The following is a 23013-nucleotide window of genomic DNA, read 5'->3' on the forward strand; positions in this document are numbered from 1 at the left end:
GCTCAGGTCATGATCCCGGGGTCCTGGGATTGAGCCCCGCATCAGCCTGCTTCTCCCTCTGCCTCTGCCCTCTCCCCACTTGTGTGCGCTCTCTCTCTTGGACTCACTTGCTCTCTCACTCAAATAAATAAATAAAATCTTTTTTAAAAAGCTTTTCTATTTCTATTTGATGAGATTTAAATAAGACAAACATCCCCAGTTGTTCCTCACTGTTTTCTTTTTAACCTGATCCCCGCCACTTCCCTTCGGGCACTTTCTCAGAGTTCAACCTACTGCACTTCTTACCACCAGACTCCTCCCAGCCGGCTCTCCCAGCACAAATGAGCAGTAACTCACTCCTGGGCAGCAGTGAGGACACCAACCCAGAGACACGGAGACCCAGAAAGGACAGTGCTACCCACACCACTTCAAAAACAGCAATTTAGCTGGCAGTCTTTCCGCGGGCGTCTGAACCCAGACGGGTGAGTGAATCAGGGGGTTAGAGGGAGGCAAAGAAAATAAAAAATTTCAGTGCTCTCTTTCCTTCCTAGATTCCAAAGCCTCAATTCTCTAAACACAGCAGCTGAGTTAGTCAAGTCACAGACTGCCAACCAAGGTCACTGCCATTGCCAAGTTCACCTCAGCTGTCCCAGGTATTTTCCCGCATACTCAAGGACCACACTTCTTTACGGTTGCTGGGGTCGGTTAGGTTCTTTAGTTTCCTTTCCCTATTTGCATCCATTTTGCCAAGTGACAGAGTACTGTACATGCCCACGTGGGTCTGATCTTCTTTTCCTCAGATCTTTACGAGTGAGTGTAAATACCTATGTGCGGCTTCTATACCATGTGGTCTTTGCCTCTTTCAGTCGCTCCTTCAGAACACACAGTAGGTCAAAAACCGCTAATCAACAAATAGGTAAAGATTCTGTTACAACTTTGTGCCAAGAAAACCGACCTCCAATAAGGAGTGCCAGGCATGGTTTTGGCAGCCATAAGGACCATCAAGGCTGAGCTTCTCCGCACCGTACAGGGAGCTACTGTAGAGTCAGAGCTCCTGCCTACAGAAGTAAAACTGCAGAAGAAATAAAATGTTTGAGCCTAATCTGCAGAGTGTGGTCTTCTGAAGCAAAAGGAACCTTAAACTATAAACAGCCTGACTCAAAAGGAAAATCTGTGAAGCACCTACTCCCAGGAACTCCCCATTCTGCCCTAGGGCTGCCTGGGTTCAGCAGGCCCATAAATTGGCACTGTTGATATGACCTTTCCAGGATATATTTCAACAAGAGATAACAACAAAGCTGAGAGCTTTGGTAGCACTCAGAGGAGATTTGAGGGACTTAAAACATGCTGCTAAGTTTAGCAGGAAAAGTTCCTGTTTCTTGCAATTGGAAAAGGAAATCTCTTTATAATTACACTTGTAGATAAGATACACCAGCTACTCATGCTACTCATTCTGGGTAGGAACAGATTAGAACCACCTCATCTCAATCCACCGCTCCTCTGAGATTGATCTGAGTGATCACTGTGGGGGCAAGTCTCACCTGGGGCTGGGAAGTCAATGTGCCTCGTGGGAAGATAATGTGCCAGGAGCTTCTCCATAGGGCTTACTGTCGTAGCTACTACCACTTGCCCAGAAATACTCACCACTCTTCATTACCTAGCTCCATCTCTGAGTTTACACTCTCCCTCAGCCCACTTTCCATCTTGCTCTTTTACCCTGGGTTCTGCCATGTCCCTAACTCCAGTGCCATATAATGTAAGTTACTCATCAGAGAGGGTCCTTTCAACCTCCACGCTCTTTCAGCTCAGATTCCCTTTCTGGTTTATACATGTCTTTGCAAAAACAAAGTACAAGAGCTACAATCTATGCACTGTTTGCAGGACGCTTATTACTGCTCTGCTGATACTAGATGTCTGCCCAAGACAGGAAGGAAGGGGATATTGCCCCAATTTCTCAGAACAAACCAGGCAGACCAGCCACTTGGAAACAAACTCTGCTTGGCTTACAAGGGAATAAGAAATATAACAGGCATTGCTCACATTTCATTCAACACCAGATACGAGGTACTATCCTAAGCACGTGACACTTAGGCCTTACCATAACACTATGGAATAGTATAGTTTCACAGAAAAGGAACTGGGGCATGGACAGGCTACACAATTTACCCAAGATCTCAAAGGGAGTAAGTGGCAGAGCCAGAATGTGAACCCCAACTGTCTGACCCCAGAGCCCAGGCTCTAAGCATCACTCTTTCGTCAGACGGCTCTTCTCCTAACACATGAATTTGTCGTTGAGCACCACTGACTCACTTCAAACTCTAAGGGAGAGAGAGGGTCAGCCAGGAAACACTGCCATTTTTCTCCACAGAGAGAAGGAAACAGTGACAGCAGTATTTATTCACCGGGCTGATCTGAGTCTATACAGCACAACAAATAAGTACCCCAAACATCTGTCGACCAAAATTTTCCCAGCGGCACCAAGTGAAACCCACCTCCTTTCTTACTAACCTGGTAGACTTTCTAACTTAACAAAGGCTGGAGACTCTGCAAGTTGTTACAACCAAGACCCGTGCATCTGGGAACAAGATCCCAAGCTCCAAGTTACAAGAACCAAGTCAAACGCTTCCTAGAATCCAGCTGAAGGGATTTTTTTAAAAAAACTACTGAAATGTTGTTTAAGCATAAACTATATATGTTAGCCACTTTGGGGAGATAAAATGTATAAAATATTATACTTAATTTTATAGAACTTCGGGGAATCTGTTGGAAAGATATGATACATGCACTTAAGAATCAAGTCAGAATGTCAATGACAACACTCAGTCTAAACCTTCCACTTTCTACAAGAGGAAACCAAAGTCTAGAGAAGCCAAGGTTACTTCCCCAAGGTCACCTGACAAGTCACTGATAGAGCCAAGACTAACCACTCAGATCTGCTGACTACATGACCAGGGCCCTTTATACTGCTGTATGGAGGCAGAGGAACTCACAGGAGGGAGAGATCTCGAACAACAATCGCAGCGAACAGTTAACCAAGAGCATATCTGTGCCAGCAACTAAGCGAAGTGCTTTATATAAATTCATTTAACCCTTGCAACAAACCTTTGAGATGAGTAACATTACTCCCAATTTACAGATGCAGACACTAAGACACTAAGTCCTTTTTCCATTGATCTTTTAAAAAATTAATTTAACAGGACGCCTGAGCCTGGTTGGCTCAGTTGGTTAAGTGTCTGCCTTCGGCTCAGGTCGTGATCCCAGGGTCCTGGGATCCAGCCCCGCATAGGACTCCCTGCTCAGCGAGGAGTCTGCTTCTCCCTCTCCCCGCTGCCCACCCCCATGCTCTCTCTCTCTCAAATAAAGAAATAAAATCTTAAATAAATAAATAGAATCCGATTTGACTTTCCTGTGTTGTAATCCCAACCTGATTAAGAGATGCCAGCATTACTCTTCAAAATGCTGCTTTAAGTTGATGATGATAATAAGGGAAAGCATTGCACATTTGCTAGGTGCCAGGCTGGGCTGAGAGCTTTCCATGTATCATTTCATTCAATCCTCAGCACAACTCTCACAAGCTAAGTACTGTTATTATGTCCATTTTACAGATACCTCACAGAAAACAGAGGCTCAGGGAGATTAAGCAATTTGCCCAAGGTCACATAGCTAGTAACTATAATGCCAGATTCTAAACCTAGGCATGTGAGACCCACGAGCACCAGCTCTTCACCACTGCACCTCACGGCATCGCGATGCTCACGATAAGTACAAATGGTTCGTTCCACCACACACGCACTGAGGATCAAGAGTCAATGATAGATGAACAAACACAGGTTGATTCATTTAAAAGCAATCTATAAAACTCGGTTGTCAGAACTGCATAAGGGAGCCTGTGTTCCAAGATACAAGTGAGCACACCAAAATTCACTTCCTCGAACAAGGCTGAAGAGTGCTGAAAACTAGCTGACTATATAGTTTTCTTTCCAATTTTCCCCTTTTTCTTTTCCTATCCCCCACACCTGATCTGTTGACACTCTCAGAGAAGCTTCAACAGAGACCTAGAACCCTCTCCCTCCTATCTCTAGTCCTTTTTAGTTGGCTCTCTTCCATCATTCAAACAGTGCTTTATATCAGAGTCTAAGAATTAGACGTTCTGCCTTCTTCCCAGCCTGAAGCATGAGATGGTCATTAACCCTACCTGCAAAACCCTAACTTCAGCAGGCCTATGTTTCTTCTCTCTTAATCACAGAGACAGGCTCACTTTGGGGAGGAAATAACCATGATATAATACCTAATGACATGGGACGCCTGGTGGCTCAGTTGGTTAAGCGACTGCCTTCGGCTCAGGTCATGATCCTGGAGTCCCGGGATCGAGTCCCACATCGGGCTCCCTGCTCAGCAAGGAGTCTGCTTCTCCCTCTGACCCTCTTCCCTCTTGTGCTCTCTATCTCTCATTCTCTCTCTCTCGAATAAATAAATAAAATCTTAAAAAAAAAAAAATACCTAATGACAACATCAAGTTCACACTTGATACTATTTAGACCCTCCCCAGCTCTCGGCCCAGACCCTCCATATTCACTGACAAAATGGGTGGACAGACCAAGAGGGCACATGGGCGCCAGAGATGCTTCCAAGCCCAGGAGCAAACAGGGTGTCAACCCCAATGCCAGCCTCCTGGTTGTTAGGAACTACACAACACGGTCCCCTTGGGCCCCCTGGGGGCAGGGCAACCTTCTGCTAAATTGTGAAGGCCTCCTAGAGCAGCCCAGGTACGGCCTTCTATCCCCCATGCTGTTCCTCAGAACTACCTTCCTCCCCCGCCCCCAGTCCCCTTGCCCAGAGCCTCTCTCCTGTTTCCTCCTAGTCTCCCATAACCCTCTGTTCATCTCATTTTCCCAAAGATCAAATAGTCCTGCATTTGCTGTGCTGCTTCCTATTAGTCAACCTCCAGCTCACCTACAAAGCCCTTCAGTGACAAGTCACGCACAAGAAGAGTCTGCATCTTTGAGAAATGGGTAGTTTCATGACAAACCCTTAGAAACGGGTCAGCTTTGGTTAAGAAGGTATCATACTCTAATTGCATATAATTCACCCTTTATAGAGACAATACAATCTAACACACAGGCAATTTTTAGATGAGAAGAATACTGTGATAATTCTGACAGTATATTAGAGCCAAAAATAGTAAGAGAAGGGATCTTTGGAGAAATCCTACAATAAGGTAGTCTAGACTCATTTAACATCCTTCTCTCCCCTCAACACACATACACATAGGAGAGTTTTCTAGGTCTTACGGGAGGTTTCTATCAGGCAATACTCCGTGGCATGTTCCCCTAGTTCCCCCAGATGCACCTAGTATTTCACCACACCCACCTACTGAGACAGATGCACACAGCGCCTCCTCCCCAGCAAAAAATAGATGCTCAGACTCTCCCTCCCACCCCCAGAAGAAGGCGCTTACTACTGCAAGTTCTCCCTCAGGCTTTACAGAGAAATCTGCAGACTATGCCAGACGGTAATTTTTTTTTTCCTCTTTCATGCCCTCCTGGCCCCTTCTCCACTTTCCATGGTTCTTCTAACTCAAAGAACTCAATTATCTGCCGGCAGATTTCCCCTTCCCCTCCCCCTGCCCACCCTAAATACCCTCTTCTCCCAAGCTAACGTAGAGGACCAGAAGGGAGGCCAAGCCAACACTCTGCAGGGCTGATGCCTGTACTCCTCCAGGCTCAGATACGCGTTCCCTGTGCTTGGCTGCCTCAGCAAACTCTCTTGGGCCCAACACTAGAAATCAGGAGACTCCAGGACAGTGACACATAGGAGACAAGAGAAGCAACAGGAAGACATGTTCTTCAGTCTCTCCCCCGCCAACCTGCCTGCAGGGAGGTGCTCTGGCAGTCCCTGACTCAGACCCTCCCACCACCCTCAGGTGCCCAGTGGTGCCCCCCAAAGTAGTTCTTAGAATCAGATTAGGTAGGAAATGGAGCACAGCCTCTCTTACTCCCGGGCCAGCAGTATGGCCATTGATACCTGGAGTCTGGGGCGCCCCTGTAAACTTTATACCCAAGCCCTCCATTCCACAGACAAGGCAGAGACAGCGGAATTCAGGATGCCCTAAGGCCTGTCCTCCAAGGCATTTCAAAGTTTCAACTTCCTTGGATAACTGATTATTCTAATTTTAGAGAGAGGGTGCCCAGTGGGAGAGTGTGCAGGAAGGGGTGTAGAGGAAGGGGAAGAGAGGGAGTGAGAACAGGAATGTTACTTTTTAATCCTTAAAGAACACAGAGGGAGGGCGCCTGGGTGGCTCAGTTGGTTAGGCGACTGCCTTCGGCTCAGGTCATGATCCTGGAGTCCCGGATCGAGTCCCGCATCGGGCCCTGCTCGGCAGGGAGTCTGCTTCTCCCTCTGACCCTCTCCCCTCTCATGCTCTCTCTCTCTCTCGCATTCTCTCTCTCAAATAAATAAATAAAATCTTTAAAAAAAAAAAAAAAGAACACAGAGGGATCCATCCAACCTGTGACTCAGCTCTGGGAAGCTGGACTGGAGAGGAGTGGGGAACAGCTGCAGCCCCAACCTAAGCTATGGACAAATTTGCCATCAGGCCTTAGACGCTTGCTGGGCTGTGATTCGCCTGGGAAAGTGGCTCTGTTGTTCAACAACAAATCTGCCTCCTTAGGGTCTTCCCAGGGGTTTCCTCCAGAGCCCAGGGCATGGTAGGCAGCTTCCCTGTCCTACGACAGAAGCTGGGGCTGCAGGTGGGGTGCCGGGTACCTTCCTGTGTTCCCACCAAGCATGCCGTGAACCGTACACACTCCCTGAGATCAGATCCGGGTGTCCTTGCCTGGAGTCTCCCCACCCCTTGCTATTCTGTTCCTTGGCACAGTCCCACTGCATATCAAGAATCTCTGCCCTTGAAATTCCCACTTCCTCATTTCTTTCTTTCTTTCTTGTTTCCCTCTAAGCTGTAGCCACACAGGTTCCTGAAAGCTGCCCAGCCCCCAAGGAGCCTTTCAGAGAGCTAACTCTTCCTGCCAGTTAGATGCTGCCCACTCAAAACAGTTTCCCCAGCAGAACCCAGCGGAATGAGGGAACCAAACCTGACAACCAGAAGCCTCTCTTCCAGCTAGTGAACTTTATGACACCATAACTGCCAGGTAGCTAGCTGTGGGACACTGGAAAAGCAAAGGGTCTGCTGGAATCCCTCTCTTCTGTACTAAACACAGGACTCAGGTGACCTAAGGGAAAGAAAGTCTCCTTCATCTCTGAAGGATCATTTATGAGGCTCAAAGCCTACAGTGAACATCACTCTATTTCCCAACCCAAAGAAAGCACTATTTGTTTTCTTTAATATCTTAAAGGACTTTTTAAAGGTTTTCCTCATTTTTATTTATAAATGCACAAAAGAAAAGGGCACTTTATAAACTGGGAAACCAGAACAGAGGGGCAAAATGACTATACAGAAGAGAGTGGGGTCATCCTTCAACAACTTACATTATATAGGACTTGACTTACTTAGAATTACTTTCATGAAAATTCTTCCCCAAAGACCTGTTGAAGTAGTTATATCATTATCTCCCATCTCACAGCTAATAACTCTGAAGGTCACAGAGGTTAATGTTCTTGCCGGTAGCCACCTTGATGGCAAGTAGCAGAATCTGACCATGAACTCCAGCCTACGAAACCCAAATCCAGTGTTCATTCTGATTTATCAAAAGAATGATCATCGCTAGCCTTCTTCACATATCAGGGAGGGGGGAGGTGAGCCCCAACCACAGCCACTTGAGCAGAGGAGAACTGAGATTCTGGATTTGCACTGCCTCTTCCTCACACCCCCCAAATTTAATCCCAACCAACAGTGCAATGCCATATCCCCCCAACAAAACAGAGGTTTCTACCAAGCAGAGGATCACTGGAGCATACTAAAAGGAGGCATCACTTTAACAGTGGGCCATCTGAGGTCCAGGGCCACAGAGTTCACCCTTGTGGACCCTTAGGCCATAATACTGATGCATACATGTACACATTCAGGGAGCCCAAACTGGGGACATGGTCAGTGCTTTTATTGGCAAGCTGACCCGAAGTTAATCAGAAGGCCCCCTCATTGTCTGCCAGAATACAAAAGACATTCTGTTCAGAAAGTTCAAGAAGAAAAACCAAAGAGCCAGGACAGCAGCTGTTCCCTCATCCCACAGAGAAACCAAAGGCATCCACAATGTTCCCTGAGGCCCAGGAGTAAGTTTGAGATACAACATGCCTGAAGCGGAAGTACATCTCCTGATGGGTCCCCACTGCAGGGAGTGTCTGCTGCATGAATCCTCCAAATCAGATTACTAATAACCTAGCCACCCCATCACCTATAAAGTGCCTTTCTGGAAGGGTCTCCTCTGCTAGGCCACACTAAGCTCACCACACACCAGGCCTCTAGGTCAGAACAAGTTTTACCAAAGCATAGGACAAACAGAAGAGGAGTGCGCAGCATGGACAGTGCATGCCCTGAGACCGGGTTAAAATATTAACCCAAAGTATCCATCTGGCACAACCACAATACCTCGTGTCTCCACGAGCAAGCTAGCTCTTAGCGGCCATCACTGAGAGCTCACTTGGAGATACCTGTATAGGAAACCTCTTCACAGGCCCCCCAACCCAAAACACACACACACCTGCCAGCCTCCACCCCATATACTTTTTAGGAAAGCCTGTGATGGGCTTTATTAACTCAGGAGAACGGCATGCTTCTTTCCAAGTTACCTGGGAAGAGACCGAGAGTGTGAGTCCCAGCTCAGATATCCCTAAGACGGTCCCTCGGTCCTAAGAACTGCTCCAGAGACTGGGAACTCACCACAGGCCCCTAGCTGAGTTAACTGGCTTTTTTATTTTTCATTACAGGTCAGACATAGCAGCACCAAGAGACAAAACAGACAGTGTTCACTAGAACAAACCAAGCCACTCAAAAGACACTGGAGTTTCCATGTAAGAACCTCAAACACAATACTAGAGTGATGATAACTCGCTTTTTCTATAGAAAACACTCTTTCTGTAAAATATCCTAAGCCTTTGTGCTAAATAAAAGATGATGATTTCTGCAGAAAGTCTAAACACCTCAGGTTCAGCAAGAGGGAGATCAGCTAGATTTGCAAAGTCAAGAAAATTGGCTGTTTCCCTCCTCCTTAAGCTAATAGAATCCAACTGTTGAAGCATGACATCATTCCTGAGCCCCAAACCCCGAGCAGAGAGTACAGACATTTGCCTGCCCCCAGAAAACAGCCCAAGACTATGGCCAGGAAAGGAGAAAAAACAATCCAAGCTGGAGCTGACCTTACCTGAAAGTCCCGGTGCTTTCCTGCCCACTCCATTCTCGGCAGAGTTTGGCTCACACCACAGTCTGTAAGGGAGCCCAGGGCCCCAAAATCCACTCGCTTAAGCTCCGATACCTGCTGCGAGCTTCCCACAGCTCCTTCCTCTGACCTTTCGTGGAGCTCCTTCCAGCCAAATGAGCAGAGCTCTTCTAGCCGGCCAGGCCAGTTGTCATGGAGACCGTGTTCTCGCCAGCCAGCATGCTCCTGTGCTCGCGCTTGCTCGCTCTCTCTCACTTGCTCGCTCTCTCTCTCTCTCTCTCTCTCTCTCTCTCCTCTCTCCCCCTCTCCCTCTGTCTCCTCTCTCCTCTCCCCTCCGCCCCCCTTCTCTCCCGCTCTCAGTTCTCCCCCCCCCCCCCCCCCCCCCCCTCCCCGCTCTCCTGGGAGGCTTCCATGAAACAGCACTGTCTTTTGATCAGCTCGGGTTCTGCACACATTCCACTCCTCCTACCTCCCTTCTAGTCAAACAAGGGCTCTGGGCAGCTCCTGGGAACTTGCTTCAACAGCTCAGATGGGAGAAGGGGAAAGACAGTGAGTGGACTTGTTTTCCTCCCCTCCAGTGTCTCATTTTTTTTAACTTGGAGGAATCCTGGCCAGAGGGGAGGGAGCTAGCTGGAGCACTTGGAAGGGGAAGCAAGCCCTTCCTCTGGGTCCCAGAGTGCCGGCAGGAGGACCCAGACGCATTGCCTTGACTTGTTTGTGCACTTGGGATTTTCCGGGCAGCACTTGAGGCGGAAATGCATTCACATCCCAGGAGCTCGCCTGGACTGGCCTCTCTGCTTACCTTGCTGCCTGCCCAGGTTGTGGTGATCGCTTTAACCAGTGCAGGGACTCATGGTACTATTGCTGGTGCCCAAGCAGTCTCTCATCTTCCTGCAATGGAGAGGAAAGACACTAGGTCAGGACCAGTAAGAGTCCTGGGCAAGTCCAGAGTCACAGCCCAAGCAACAGACATGATACAAACACAGCCTCATCGCTCTGCCCGGCTCAGGGCCTGCAGCTAAAGCCCCGGCTGTCTGTGAGCTGCTGTGACAGCCAAGAATACTGTCACTCCGGTCCAAGAGCTAGCACGGTGCCTGGGACATGGCAGGCCCTCTCAATTCAAACCCCCATGTACATTTCTGCTTTGTGACGTTCTTTTATATGCACTATTCTGTCTGATCCTCAAACCATTTGAAATACACTGGACAATATTATTACCATTTTATAGACTGGAAAACCAAGGCTCAGAGAGAGCCAATGTTTTAGTCCACAGTTACACAGCTCTTGAGTTAGGCAGTTGAAGAACTAGGAGATTAGGCCACTGTCCTCCAGTCCAGGGCACTTTCCACTAAAGTACACTACCATCTGATCCTAAGAACTAACAACTTTTTTTTTTAAGATTTTACTTATTTGACAGAGAGAGAGACACAGCGAGAGAGGGAACACATGCAGGGGGAGTGGCAGAGGGAGAAGCAGGCTCCCCACTGAGCAGGGAGCCCGATGCGGGGCTCAATCCCTGGACCCCAGGATCATGACCTGAGCTGAAGGCAGACGCTTAATGACTGAGCCACCTGGGCGCCGTACTAACAACTTTTTTTGATAGCCAGTATTGAGATACAAAGCTGAGTTCCCAGGGGAAGCCAGAGAAATCTTTCAGTCATCGTGTGTGAGACCTGACTACCATCCAGTTGGCCTGAAGACTCTATGATAGCATCTATGAGATGTGGAAGGTAATGGTGCACAGATTAGAGGGAAAAGTCCTGCCCCAAAGCTATAAATTACCTTACACTTTTCCCAAGTACCCTCATAAATCTTGGCTTATCTGTTCAACACAACTGACCTAAAAGTTAGGACTGGTATTATCATACTAATTTAACAGATTAAAGAAAATCTCAAAGGGAGGTCAAATGCCTTGCCCCAGGTCACAGAAGCAGAAAATAACAGACCTAGATATACCCTTTCAACTCTCATGTGTGTATTAAGCAGAGGAGTTGTAGAAGCACCCGTGGAGCAGGGGTCAGAAGACCCTGGAAGTGTCTGCCTCTTCCACCTATGAAACCTACCCCGTGGGCAACTGATAGGCTGGGATGGGCATAAAAAGAGATGATGTTTGGGAAAGCATTCTCCTTAAATTAGGGAATTGAGCTAAGAACTTCATTCATCTCAGCTGTTCTTTATCATATACAAACAAACAAAAAGCCAGGGCAGTGGGTATCTCTCCCAGAGGAGGACACTGGGGCTCAAGGAAGACATTTTTCAGTGCTGCTTCCTAAAACAGCGCCAGAGAGGTCCTGATGGAATCTTTAATGCAGCGATTCCTTGCAGAATCCTTGTGTTTTTATTAACCTCTGATATATCACAAAATTCTCAAAACAAGATTTTTAATTGACTTGAGTTTAAAAGGTAAATATTGGGCACCTGGGTGGCTCAGTTGGTTAAGCGACTGCCTTCGGCTCAGGTCATGATCCTGGAGTCCCGGGATCGAGTCCCGCATCGGGCTCCCTGCTCAGCAGGGAGTCTGCTTCTCCCTCTGACCCTCTTCCCTCTCATGCTCTCTATCTCTCATTCTCTCTCTCTCGAATAAATAAATAAAATCTTTAAAAAAATAAATAAAATAAAAGGTAAACATTTAAAAAAAAAAAAAAAAAGGTAACTACATGTCAGGAGCCGAAGTAGGAAAAGTGTGAAGAAAGCGCAACAGGAACTAACGGGACAGTATAAACTCTAAGTGGTGGTGGGCCCTATTGCTGTAGTGAAGCCATCAGAGCTTCAAAGGGGGCAGGGACCAATCTTCCACTACAGATGCCCAACCTGAGCCAAACACCACCTCAGGAATCCCTCAAAGGCCCTAGTGTCCCACGTCTGCAAAGGAAGACAGGATGAAATGGCAAGTGCAACACCAGCAGGTCCCAAAACTTCTCCCTCTTCCCATTCCCCACAGGCATCCCTCTGTTCTCCTCCTCACCCTGAAAATGCACATTCCACTTCCCAGTAGCCATACTGAAAAAGAAGAGATGATGCCCATTCACTTCTACAACAAGATAATACTGACAGTTACAATATTAGCACCAACTAACATTTACTGAGCACCTACCATATGTCAGGCATTCTTCAAAGCACTATGAGGGGCCAGGGGCCGGGGCCAGGGCTGAGTACTGAAGCAGCTACAAATCTAGTCTCTAAAGTAATCCAGACTTCAAAAAGCCCTCCAGACTGGGCACAAAATGCAGGCCATGCTCCCCCTAGTGGCACCCTGGAGTTCACAGAGATTCTTTAGAGCCTTGTCCTCAGGGGGAAGGGAGACAGTAAGGGCCCCATGATGGAAGAACCGGAACCCCTGCTTCCGTGCTGCTGCAGGTACAGGCTCTTTGAACTAGGCAGGGCAAGAGGACAGCTGCACCCCTCCGCTGCCTCTGCAAGGCTGGATTCAGATCAACCCACTTGACCTTTCCCAAATGACAGGGCTTTTACAGCCTTATGGGGTCTAGGATCTGTTGAAAGGCACACATACAATCTTGTGCCAGAAATCTAGGAGACACCCTTGCATCTTCCTGCCTCTCCCTCCCCATATCCAATCCATGTGCCAATTCCAAATAATTCTATTTCCAAAATGTGTCTATCCATTTTTCTGCCCTCCACTGCCACCTCAGCCCCTTCCCTTGCTTACTGAAAGCCCTCCTGGATGGCCCCAGCTCCCACTCCTATCCTCCCAGCTCCACTCTCCACGCAGCTGTCTGATGGACATCCGATCCTGTCATTTCCTGCTTGATGCACTTCAATGGCTTCCCACTGCACTTGAGATAAAATCTGAATTCTTACCAGGACCTAGAAGGCCCTGCTTGATCCTTCTCCAGCCTCCTCTCAGCACACTTCCTGCCCTCCACCTGTGTGTGCTAGCTACACAGGCCTTCTTTTAATTCCCCCAAAGGGCCAGATTTTTCCCAAGCTATTCCCCTTGGCCTGGGACACCCCCACCCCCACCCCCGCCCCTAGTCTGCCTAACTGGCTCTTACCTTGCCTCAACTTGCCTCTCACCTCCTCAGAGAAGTCTTCCACGATCCTCCAATCGAAATGAGGATTTATCCTTCATAGCACTCACCATAATCTCCAACCAAAATACATTTCCCTTTTCTTAAGACCAATGTTCCCTGATGAGTTCCTTGGGAGCAGGAACCTTGACTGTTTTGCCACCACACCCCCTGCATCTAGGATAGGGCCCAGCTCCCAGCTAGTACTCAGTAAGTATCTGCTGAATGAGTGCAAAGAACCCATTTCATCTTGTCCTGCAGGAAGAAGAAACTTAGAACAGCTATTTCATGCCACTCATTGTTTCTTTTCATAGACTTACAAACTATAATTACATCTCCTCTCCTCATGTGCTTTGCCTGTGGGCTCGACCAAAAATTCCTGTAAAGTCTCCCTGTGGTTTGTTTCCCAGAAATTTCCTCGTAAGGTCACTCTTTTAGGGACGCGCTCCAGGGTTTTATGGCCTCTCCCGTTACCCACCACAGGCACTCCTCCACCAGTGTCACTGCCAAACCGAGCGGGGTGCAGGAATGGCCCAACTCCCATAGATGAGAAGGATCTCTCAGGTCAGCTCCATTCAGGGACAGTAACATTTTTCTCTTACCTCCAACGTGCAGGTCACTGTGCTTATGAAAAATATATTTTTCCTTTAAAAAGTCATCTTATGTTTTATAATTTAACTGTGCCCTTCCTCTCCCACCACTCCCTCCCCGCTGCTCATGCTGTTACCTTAATCGGAGGACCTCCTCCTCCCCAACAAGCAAAATCTTACAAGGCCCAACTCAGTGATCACCTCCCCTGTGAAATATTTCTTGATCTCTTATCAGAATCTGTCTGCTCTGCAATCCCACAGCAGTTTGAAGATGCCTTTATCGTGGTATTCATAGCACTTTATCACTGTCACTCGTATTCATACGGTCATGAGCCCCATAAGGTCTACTAACTTTATTATTATTTCATTCACAGTGGGCAATCTATTAATGTGTGTGGGATAAATCAATCTTTGAAAAAGACTTTAAAAAGCAAAAACAGAAGCTGTACCTGCCATAAGATGAGCGAATCTGAGTGCAAAGACTTATACAGAAACCTAAAAACACAGGAGCAGAGTAAATCTTTTAAAGTCACTCCTTACTTTGGGATCAAAGGAATTCAAGAAAAGTAAGCTGTTGTTTTGATATTTCCTGTTGGATCTCAGAAGGCCTAAGAGATGCAGTGTAACTTCAGCCGCCTCCGGGAGCTGAGCTCCCAGTTGCCACCAGACTGTGGAGTCCAGCCACCTCTGCACAGGGGGCATCTAGTTCTGCCCACGTAGTGGGGGAATCTGGCATGTGTCCTGCCTGGTTCTGCACTGGGCTCTGGCTGCCGTGTGAGCAGGCAGGTTTACACAAGAGCCCTTTAGGAAATGCAGGAGTAGAGAAGGAGTCGGCCGACTGGAGCCCAGGTCCTGGTTGCCAGGGTGGTGAGATCTTGAGCAAGTCCCTGCCCCGCTCGGGGCCTCCGCTTTGCCCTGCACGTAACAAGAGGGCTGCTGGGCTGTTGGAACTAGCTGTTCTCTAAGGGTCCTTACAACTTGAATGTCCTGTTGCAGTTGCCCAGTCCAACTGTTCTGTCCCAGTCACCTAGTCCCACTGATTTCAGGAAGACTTCCTGTTTCAGAGGCTCCAGAGTCTCCTCCAAGACTTTCAGCAGAGCCCCTGGCCTGGGGCTTTGGAGTCCTCTGCCTGGGACCAGATGGAAGACCAGCCCCATAAAAGGCAGCCTCTTCTGGAGGAGAAGATGGGAGATTCAGGCTTCTTGCCTAAAGAAGGCTGAAAAGAGAAGAAAGATGCCAAACACAGGATGGGGAAATTTGGAAATGACCTGGGAAGTGCCTTGGAAGGAGACTGAGCCTCTGCCAGGGACTCACTCCTTAGCCATCGGTCTGAGACAAAGCTGCTTTTACAAAGCAGAGGAATTGGCAATATCTAAGTTCTCCTGAAGATAATATGCCTACTTCCAATCAAGCAGTCTCCTCATGGGCTCTATAGCACCTGTGAATCAAAAAAACAGCTGTCTCCATCCAGATGGCAACGCCAGCCTTCTCCTGACCCTGTCAGGAGCCACATCCAGCAGGACCTCCGGGTACACCAGCCACTCCTACACATACTCTGCTTCTGCTTGCACAGATGAAAGGGCCGTGCTGTGCTCAAGTCCTGGCATTTTATGAGCGGAAATTCTCTGGTGTCCTTACTCCTGACCTAATCCCACCTGCCTCCCACCCAGCACTAAGGCTCTGAACTAAAAGAGTGTGGGATTCAGCCTGTAACTATCCTGGATCCCACTGCCCTGTGACGAAGCAGCTCCTGGACATCTTCATGCTGGGTTGAGCACTCTCCTTTGGTCTGTCGGCCTCCCAGCCCTAGTTCACCTCTACTCAGTTCACAACTCTCAATATGAAACTCAAAATTCAGATCCTCAGGGCACAAGATACTCAGTGGCTTGATCCAATCTCTTGGAGTATCTGTCACAATGCTTCCTAGAATCTCTCAAATCCACAGACCACTGACTACTGTCCCTTGTTAAGTCTGAGCATTTTAACACTGGGCCACATAAACACAGTCTGGGGCCAGGAAAGACCGGACTGAGGAGCCAGTATTCCAGACCCCTTCTAAAAGCACCATTTTACCTTTCCAGAATGGGCTTCTCATGCTTACTTGCCTTAGAACTCTGAGCTCAATCAAGACCTTAACCTGTCATGACCGAAGCTTGATGATAGGGGAGGTAGAGCACAAAGTGGGGGGAAAGGAGATGGGGGAATAAGAAGAATGTGGGCTCAAATGGCTTTTCCATGATATAACCAAAAAAATACCTTGAGCCTGAATGAAAAAGTACCCCTCAGAATAAGATCTGGGCAAAGGTGTGGGAGATGTGGGCCCAGACTGTGTCACCTCCTCCATGTTATCTCCCCTGATTTTCCCTGCCTGGACTGGATTCTCTACTCATAGTCCCTATACTCATTGAAACAGTCTACTACTCCATTGTTAGCCATGCTCACTGCCTTGTATTTTAGTGTACAAGGCTTATTCAACTTAATTCTCCTACTAGCCTATAAGCCTATAATATTCTTTAGGGCAATAACTATGTCTTAACTCTGATTTCTAGTTTAGGACTCTGTACCAAGCACAATTAATACGTTTTTAATCTATGAACTAATGAAACCAACTAACCAACTAATCAATCTAATTAATAAGGGATCAATAATATCACCACAAAACCTAAACCATTTGGTGCTTAGCACCTCAGAGTGGTCCAGGGTTCCCAAGGTATGACGTGTACAGAAGATGACTGATTATAAGTGGTATATGGACAAACATCTTAAAAATGTTAAATACTTTATATTTATCTTAATGTTCATAAGAAAAAACCATAACCAGCTATTAACCCCATTTTCACTGATCTCATTGATTAGACCAATGCAAAAGAAGGTACAGTTGACCCACAAACAACATTGGAGTTAGGGGTGCTGGCCCCCTATGCAGTTGAAAGTTTTCATATAACTTTTGACTTCCCAAAAACTAACTACTAAGAGCCTACCGCAGACTGGAAGTCTCACCAATACCATAAAGTCATTAACACATATTTTGTACATTATATGTATTATATGCCACATTCTTACAATAAAGTAAGCTAGAGAAAAGAAAATGCTATCAAGAAAATCATAGGAAAAGAGAATACAACCACAGCATTATAATGTATTTATCCAAAAACTCCATATATAAATGCACCTGCACAGTTCAAACCTGTGTCATTCAAAGGTCAACTGTGTATGTTTTTTGTTTGCTTTCAGTTTTGTTTTGCTAAAATTAGTGGGTAGAAATTTAAAGAGAAATAGGGAACCTACACAGTCTCAAAGTATCTCTCCCAAAATGTTTATTAATTACAAAGGCATAAATACAAAAACATGATGAGGAAGAAACCTAGCAGACATTATCTCAACCAAGTGATCAAAGGTAACATTACCATTAATAAGACATACTGACATCATGTACCCTGACATGATGCACTGGGAAGGGCATTTCATTTCTGTGGCATTCTTCCCAAAAATCCACACCTCCATCTAATTATGAGAAAATATCAAACAGGGCGCCTGGGTGGCTCAGTTGGTTAAGCAACTGCCTTCGGCTCAGGTCATGATCCCAGGGTCCTGGGATCAAGTCCCGTATCAGGCTCCCTGCTCAGCAGGGAGTCTGCTTCTCCCTCTGACCCTCTTCCCTCTCATGCTCTCTATCTCTCATTCTCTCTCTCTCAAATAAATAAATAAAATCTTTAAAAAAAAAAAATCAAACAAACCTGATTTGAGGGACAGTCTATAAAATACCTGACTAGTACTCCCTCAAAAGTCTCAAGGTCATAAAAGACAAGGACAGACCGTGGAACTGCCACAGATTGGAGGAGACTAAGAAGACACGACAGATAAATGTAATGTGAGAGTCTGGATTAGATCCTAGAATAGGAAACACTAATGAAATCCAAATTAAGTCTATAATTGACATTACACTATTCACTAACTTCTGGTTGTACCATAGTTCTGTAAGATTAGGGGAACTTGTATTGTCTCTGCTGCTTTTCTGTAAGTTTAAAATATTTAAAAATAAAAAGCTCTTAAAAAGCCAATTTAAAGATCAGTAAATAAAAGTATATACAGGGGTGCCTGGGTGGCTCAGTTGGTTGAGCATTTGACTCGATTTTGGCTCAGGTCGTGATCTCAAGGTCATGTGATCAAGCCCCATGTTAGGCTCTGCACTCAGCGTGGGGTCTGGTCGAGATCTCTCTCTCCCTCTCCCTCTGCCCCTCCCCCTGTTCATGCACTCCCTCTCTCTTTCTCTCTCTCCCTCAAAATAAATAAATAAAATCTTTTTTTAAAAAAAGTATATGCAGTATAAATCATAGGAATGGGTAAGAATGGCTCAAGTTTGAGAGGAACTACAGCAGTCACTCCTCACACCCTACCTCCAAGAAAAACTGCCCCCAGAATGAGAATTGTGGCTGTAGAAGAATATTTAGTAAAATAGGAAAGTGTTCATTTTATATTACTTTGAGAAAAGTAATAAATTATCCCATTTTGTTAAAAAATATATATCACATATATAATGCATAGAAAAATGTCTGTGTTAAAATTAAAATAACCTATACTAAATAAAATACAGATGGCATTATTAGATAGGAAATGGGCCATAGCTTTTAGAAAGTAACTTGGCTAAATCAATTAAAATGTTCATATTCTTTGACTCAGTATCGTATCCTCGCTTCTAGGAAGTTATCCTAAGAAAAAAACTTCCGAAGTATGACTGGTAAATTTCAAGGATGTTTTGACCAAGACCCAGAGTAAAAAATACATATGTAATATAGTAATGTTGTATGCACATGTATGAGAGGGCATGTGTGTTGTGTATAAAACTGAACCAAAAAGTTTTCTCAAAACGGTGTTTATCTTGGGCGCCTGGGTGGCTCAGTTGGTTGGGCGACTGCCTTCGGCTCAGGTCATGATCCTGGAGTCCTGGGATCGAGTCCCGCATCGGGCTCCCTGCTCAGCGGGGAGTCTGCTTCTCCCTCTGACCCTCTGACCCTCTTCCCTCTTGTGCTCTCTATCTCTCATTCTCTCTCTCTCAAATAAATAAAATCTTAAAAAAAAAAAAACGGTGTTTATCTTTACCATGTGTGATGCTATCTTAATCTATTTCATTAAGAAAGCCAACAAAGCTTGTACAGCCCCCACAAAATTGATTTTCCAACCCACTAATGATGACCTGCAGTCTGAGAAACTGCACTGGACTATTGTGCGGCCATTAAAAGAAATGATACAGTCCCCAAGCTGGTGACCACGACTAGCTCTAGGGGAAGAGGAAAGAAGGTGGAGGACTTGCTCTCACAGTACACCTTTTTGCACCGTTTGGATTTACAACACATATATGTATTACTTATTTGAAAATTAACCTTAAGTGATGACTGTGAAGACTTTAACAGCATCAGGCAATGCTAATTGTGCATCACAAACCTATAACTACACTACACTACAAAAACACATACAAGTGAAGAAGGAAGACACTCCAACAAAGTACTGGGATAGGATTTAAGTCAGTCAACTGGACACCTTCCAACTTTCTGAAAAGGTTCTGACATGGAACATACCACTACTGTGGCTTCTAGGGTTTTCCATTCAGAACCTGGTAAGTGGGCTAGCTTCAGCACTCCATTCACACTCAGGACTCTCTCTTCTGAGTTCTTTTGCTTTCCCTCCTTCCCCCACCAAGCCATTGTTCATCCATTCATATTTTTAATTACAGATAAGCTCTTCTGAGCAACAGGATCATTTCTTACTAGCTTTGAATTTCCAACAGGCTATAATGCTGTGCTTTCTTTACACATAGCAAGTACTCAGTAAGTATTTATTAAATAAGCAATATCACAAGCAAAACCCCAGAACAGAGAAATATGAAAAGTGGCAAGGACATGGAGGAGGAAGCACCAGCCACTAGAGACTCAGTACAAGTCATACTAAAACATGTTGTTATTACTTTCATTTAAAAAAAGCTAATATAAAGTTATTATAGAGAATAAAGGAGACAACATATGTGAAACACACAGTGATAGCAAGTGGTCTATAAACAATAGTTTGGGGTTTCAAAAATAATATGCATACCTATTTCCATGATATATATTTGTATATGACATATGTTATATATCATATAAATAAACACATCCATATGCACACACATATATCAAAGAATGCCAGGGACACAATTTTTCTGGACTTCAGAAAAACTCTTGATCTTAAGGATAAAAGAGAAATACACTGGCAGCTGGATGGTCTGGTAACTCAGGACAGCTGGGCCCAAACGGTGCTGCAAAATGGATCAATATCAACTAGGAAGAAGTGCTCTGGAACTCCCTAGAAGTTTGGCCACTTCTCATCTGTTCTAGATCCTATCACGGTTGTTTTTACCAATGACTAGGGGAAGACACGCTTATCCAAAATGCCTATGGCAAACTAAATGGGAGGAATAATTAATATACTAGAGAGAATCAGGAAGAAAGGCCTCCACAAACTGGAACCATAGGTTTAATGTAGCAAGATGACATTTAAAAAAACAAAAACAAAAACAAAAGATACTATTTTACTCTTAAGTTTAGAAAAAAAAACTGCACTAACAACAGGATGAAGATGGTAGAAGTGAAGGAGATTTGAGAAATGATTCAATAGGAGTCAACTGATGAGTCAATGTGACTTTTAGGTTCACCGACTAAAATACAGAGCCCAGATCAAATGAGGTCCATGTCTTTACTCTGCTCCATTCCCATTAGAACAATAGCGCGTTCAGGGGAATACACACTGTATTTGCAGACCCAGGGGCAAATGGAGTCTTAACATCTCAGGCAAGTATACTGAAGGAAAAAAAGAAAATCAAGTCTACGGAGCCCCTTAAGCTGAGAAATAAGCTAACATGTCTGGTTCATGAGGCTCCTAAGTCCTCCTGCAGAACACGAAGATACCACTTTTATCCCTATGGAATCACCTCAGGGGACTGGTGGCTAGATGAGGTAAAGAAAGCTCCTGAGAAGAAGAGCCAGCTGAGCCCTGCCTGATCAGCCCTTTGTCCTTGCTGCTATTCACACTGGAACCTCCCATTTGGGGCTCTGACCACCCAAGCTTTAGTAAGGACACAGAGAAGCTCAGGAATCTCAACAATTCTTAACCATCATCTCCCTGAACTATGGTTCATCATGATCGGAATTACAAAGTGATGTTTTTAACTATTAGAGTGAATTCTTGTGGATCTTTAGCCTTCTATACTAAGTCGTCGTCTGATAGCTGTTGGTGAGCAAGGACTCGGGTTTGACTATTCTAACGGAAACATTTAGACAGCAGAAATGCACCCTTTCAGCTCCATCAGGCATTGCTGGGATATATACATACCAGCTTATCTCCCATAATGGAAAACTACGATGCTTCTTCTAGGTACCTAAGAAGAATCAGTAAGAGAGAAGAGCAGCAGTCCCTCAAAACCCAGTTCTTATCCTAGGAACATGGAAGGAGGCCCTGGTCTGCAGATGAGTGTCACACTAAATAAACTGCAACATCCTATAGTACAAGATGCCATTTTTTAAACCATTCTCTCTCTTTTCCCCAAGGATAAGAACTTAGGAGTTTCTAGAATGATTAGCTCCTTACCAATACATGCATTAGGAGGGGTGCCTGGGTGGCTCAGTTGGTTAAGGCTCCAACTCTTGATTTTGGCTCAGGTCATGATCTCAGGGGGTCCTGAGATTGAGCCCTATGTCAGGCTCCACACTCAGTGGGGAGTCTGCTTCTTTCTCCTCTCCCTCTGGCCCTCCCCCCACTCATGCTCTCTCTTTCTAAAATAAATAAATCTTGGGACGCCTGGGTGGCTCAGTTGTTAAGCATCTGCCTTTGGCTCAGGTCATGATCCCAGGGTCCTGGGATCTAGCTCTGCATCAGGCTCCCTGCTTGGCCAGCAGCCTGCTTCTCCCTCTCCCACTCCCCCTGCTCGTGTTTCCTCTCTTGCTGTCTCTCTTTCTGTCAAATAAAAAAAATAAAAATAAAATAAATAAATCTAAAAAGAAAACAATACATGCACTAGGTGTATCCCATTTTTATGTAAAATAGAGGGAGTTGCCTTTTGTGTACAAAGAGGTACTTTCAAACATTCATTCACTTAGAGATCAATATAGAGGAACCTATGCAATAGGGGGGAAAATTAAGCCCCAGGTTGCAAGGAAGGGAAGATAGATAAGATCGGGGAAACAGGAATGTGAAGGGAGAGAGGAGAGCGATTTAAGGTCCTTGAAGGACAGAAACAGGACGCTTGTTTGTAAGTCTGAGAACAGCATACTTGGGGGAATTCCTGAGCATTACTCCCAAGGATGTCAAGGAACATGTTAGATTAGAGCACCACTTAGCCTTCTGAAGGAAAGAAAGATTTCTGAAAGCCTATTATTCCCTCAGTGCCAGGGTTCCTTTCCCTAGGTTAACACGATTGCCTAAAGCCCCCGTAACTGGTCGGCTAACGCTGCCAAAGGAGGAGGCGAGGGGGCAGAGGACAAAAAACAAAGGGTTAAGGACCACTGTCCCCAGCACAGCAGATGCCAGCAGAAGGCTTCCTTCTCCTAATCTGTGGGACTCCAGAGGCTGTACCTCAGAGACGCTGGCTTTCCTGAAACCTGAGCAAGCAAAGGAAGTCAATCATTCGAGAGTCCTCAAGGTGATGAAAGACTGAAGCCACTCAGGTGAATGACTCAGGCGAATACAGAACAGCTGAGGTGCGTGGGGCACACCTCTTCCAAGGAAAAGGCCTCCAGGAGCTGAGAAGAGGAAGTCTACTTGGGGAAAATTCACCAAGAAGATGAGGCCTGACTCTGTGTCCTCCCAAGAGAATAACCGCTGCTTATTAAATTCTTGTTCCTTTTCAGACTCAGGGGGTGTCCAGACAGCCAGCAGAAGCACAGCCAGCAGCCAATCACAGAGGGCCACAAACCGAGAGAGAGCTGCCAGGGGGTGACAAACAAACATGAAGACTCTCCTTGGGAGCTGCAGGTTCGCAAAATGCTTCTGAGGACACCAAAGGTGACCCTCATCTCTACTTCTCTTTTTTCAACCATGACCTCTCTCTCTCTGCTCTCG

General features: G+C 45.9%; 1 protein-coding gene across 7 annotated transcripts in view; it reads right to left on the reverse strand.

The window, feature by feature from the left end:
- Positions 1–23013, reverse strand: part of DENND2B (DENN domain containing 2B) — a 172114-nt gene that overhangs the window by 92110 nt on the left and 56991 nt on the right. For 3 of the 7 annotated variants that reach the window (XM_027578979.1, XM_027578978.1, XM_027578980.1), the window contains one exon: positions 10111–10199. The gene's annotated coding sequence lies outside the window, so the exon portion shown is untranslated. Of the gene's footprint in view, positions 1–9293; positions 9616–10110; positions 10200–23013 lie in introns of those variants that run through there. The other 4 variants (XM_027578981.2, XM_027578982.2, XM_027578983.2 and 1 more) reach the window with 3 other exon arrangements.

The sequence above is a fragment of the Zalophus californianus genome, chromosome 11 (genome assembly GCF_009762305.2).
Source record: "Zalophus californianus isolate mZalCal1 chromosome 11, mZalCal1.pri.v2, whole genome shotgun sequence".
NCBI classification, from domain to species: Eukaryota; Metazoa; Chordata; class Mammalia; order Carnivora; family Otariidae; genus Zalophus; species Zalophus californianus.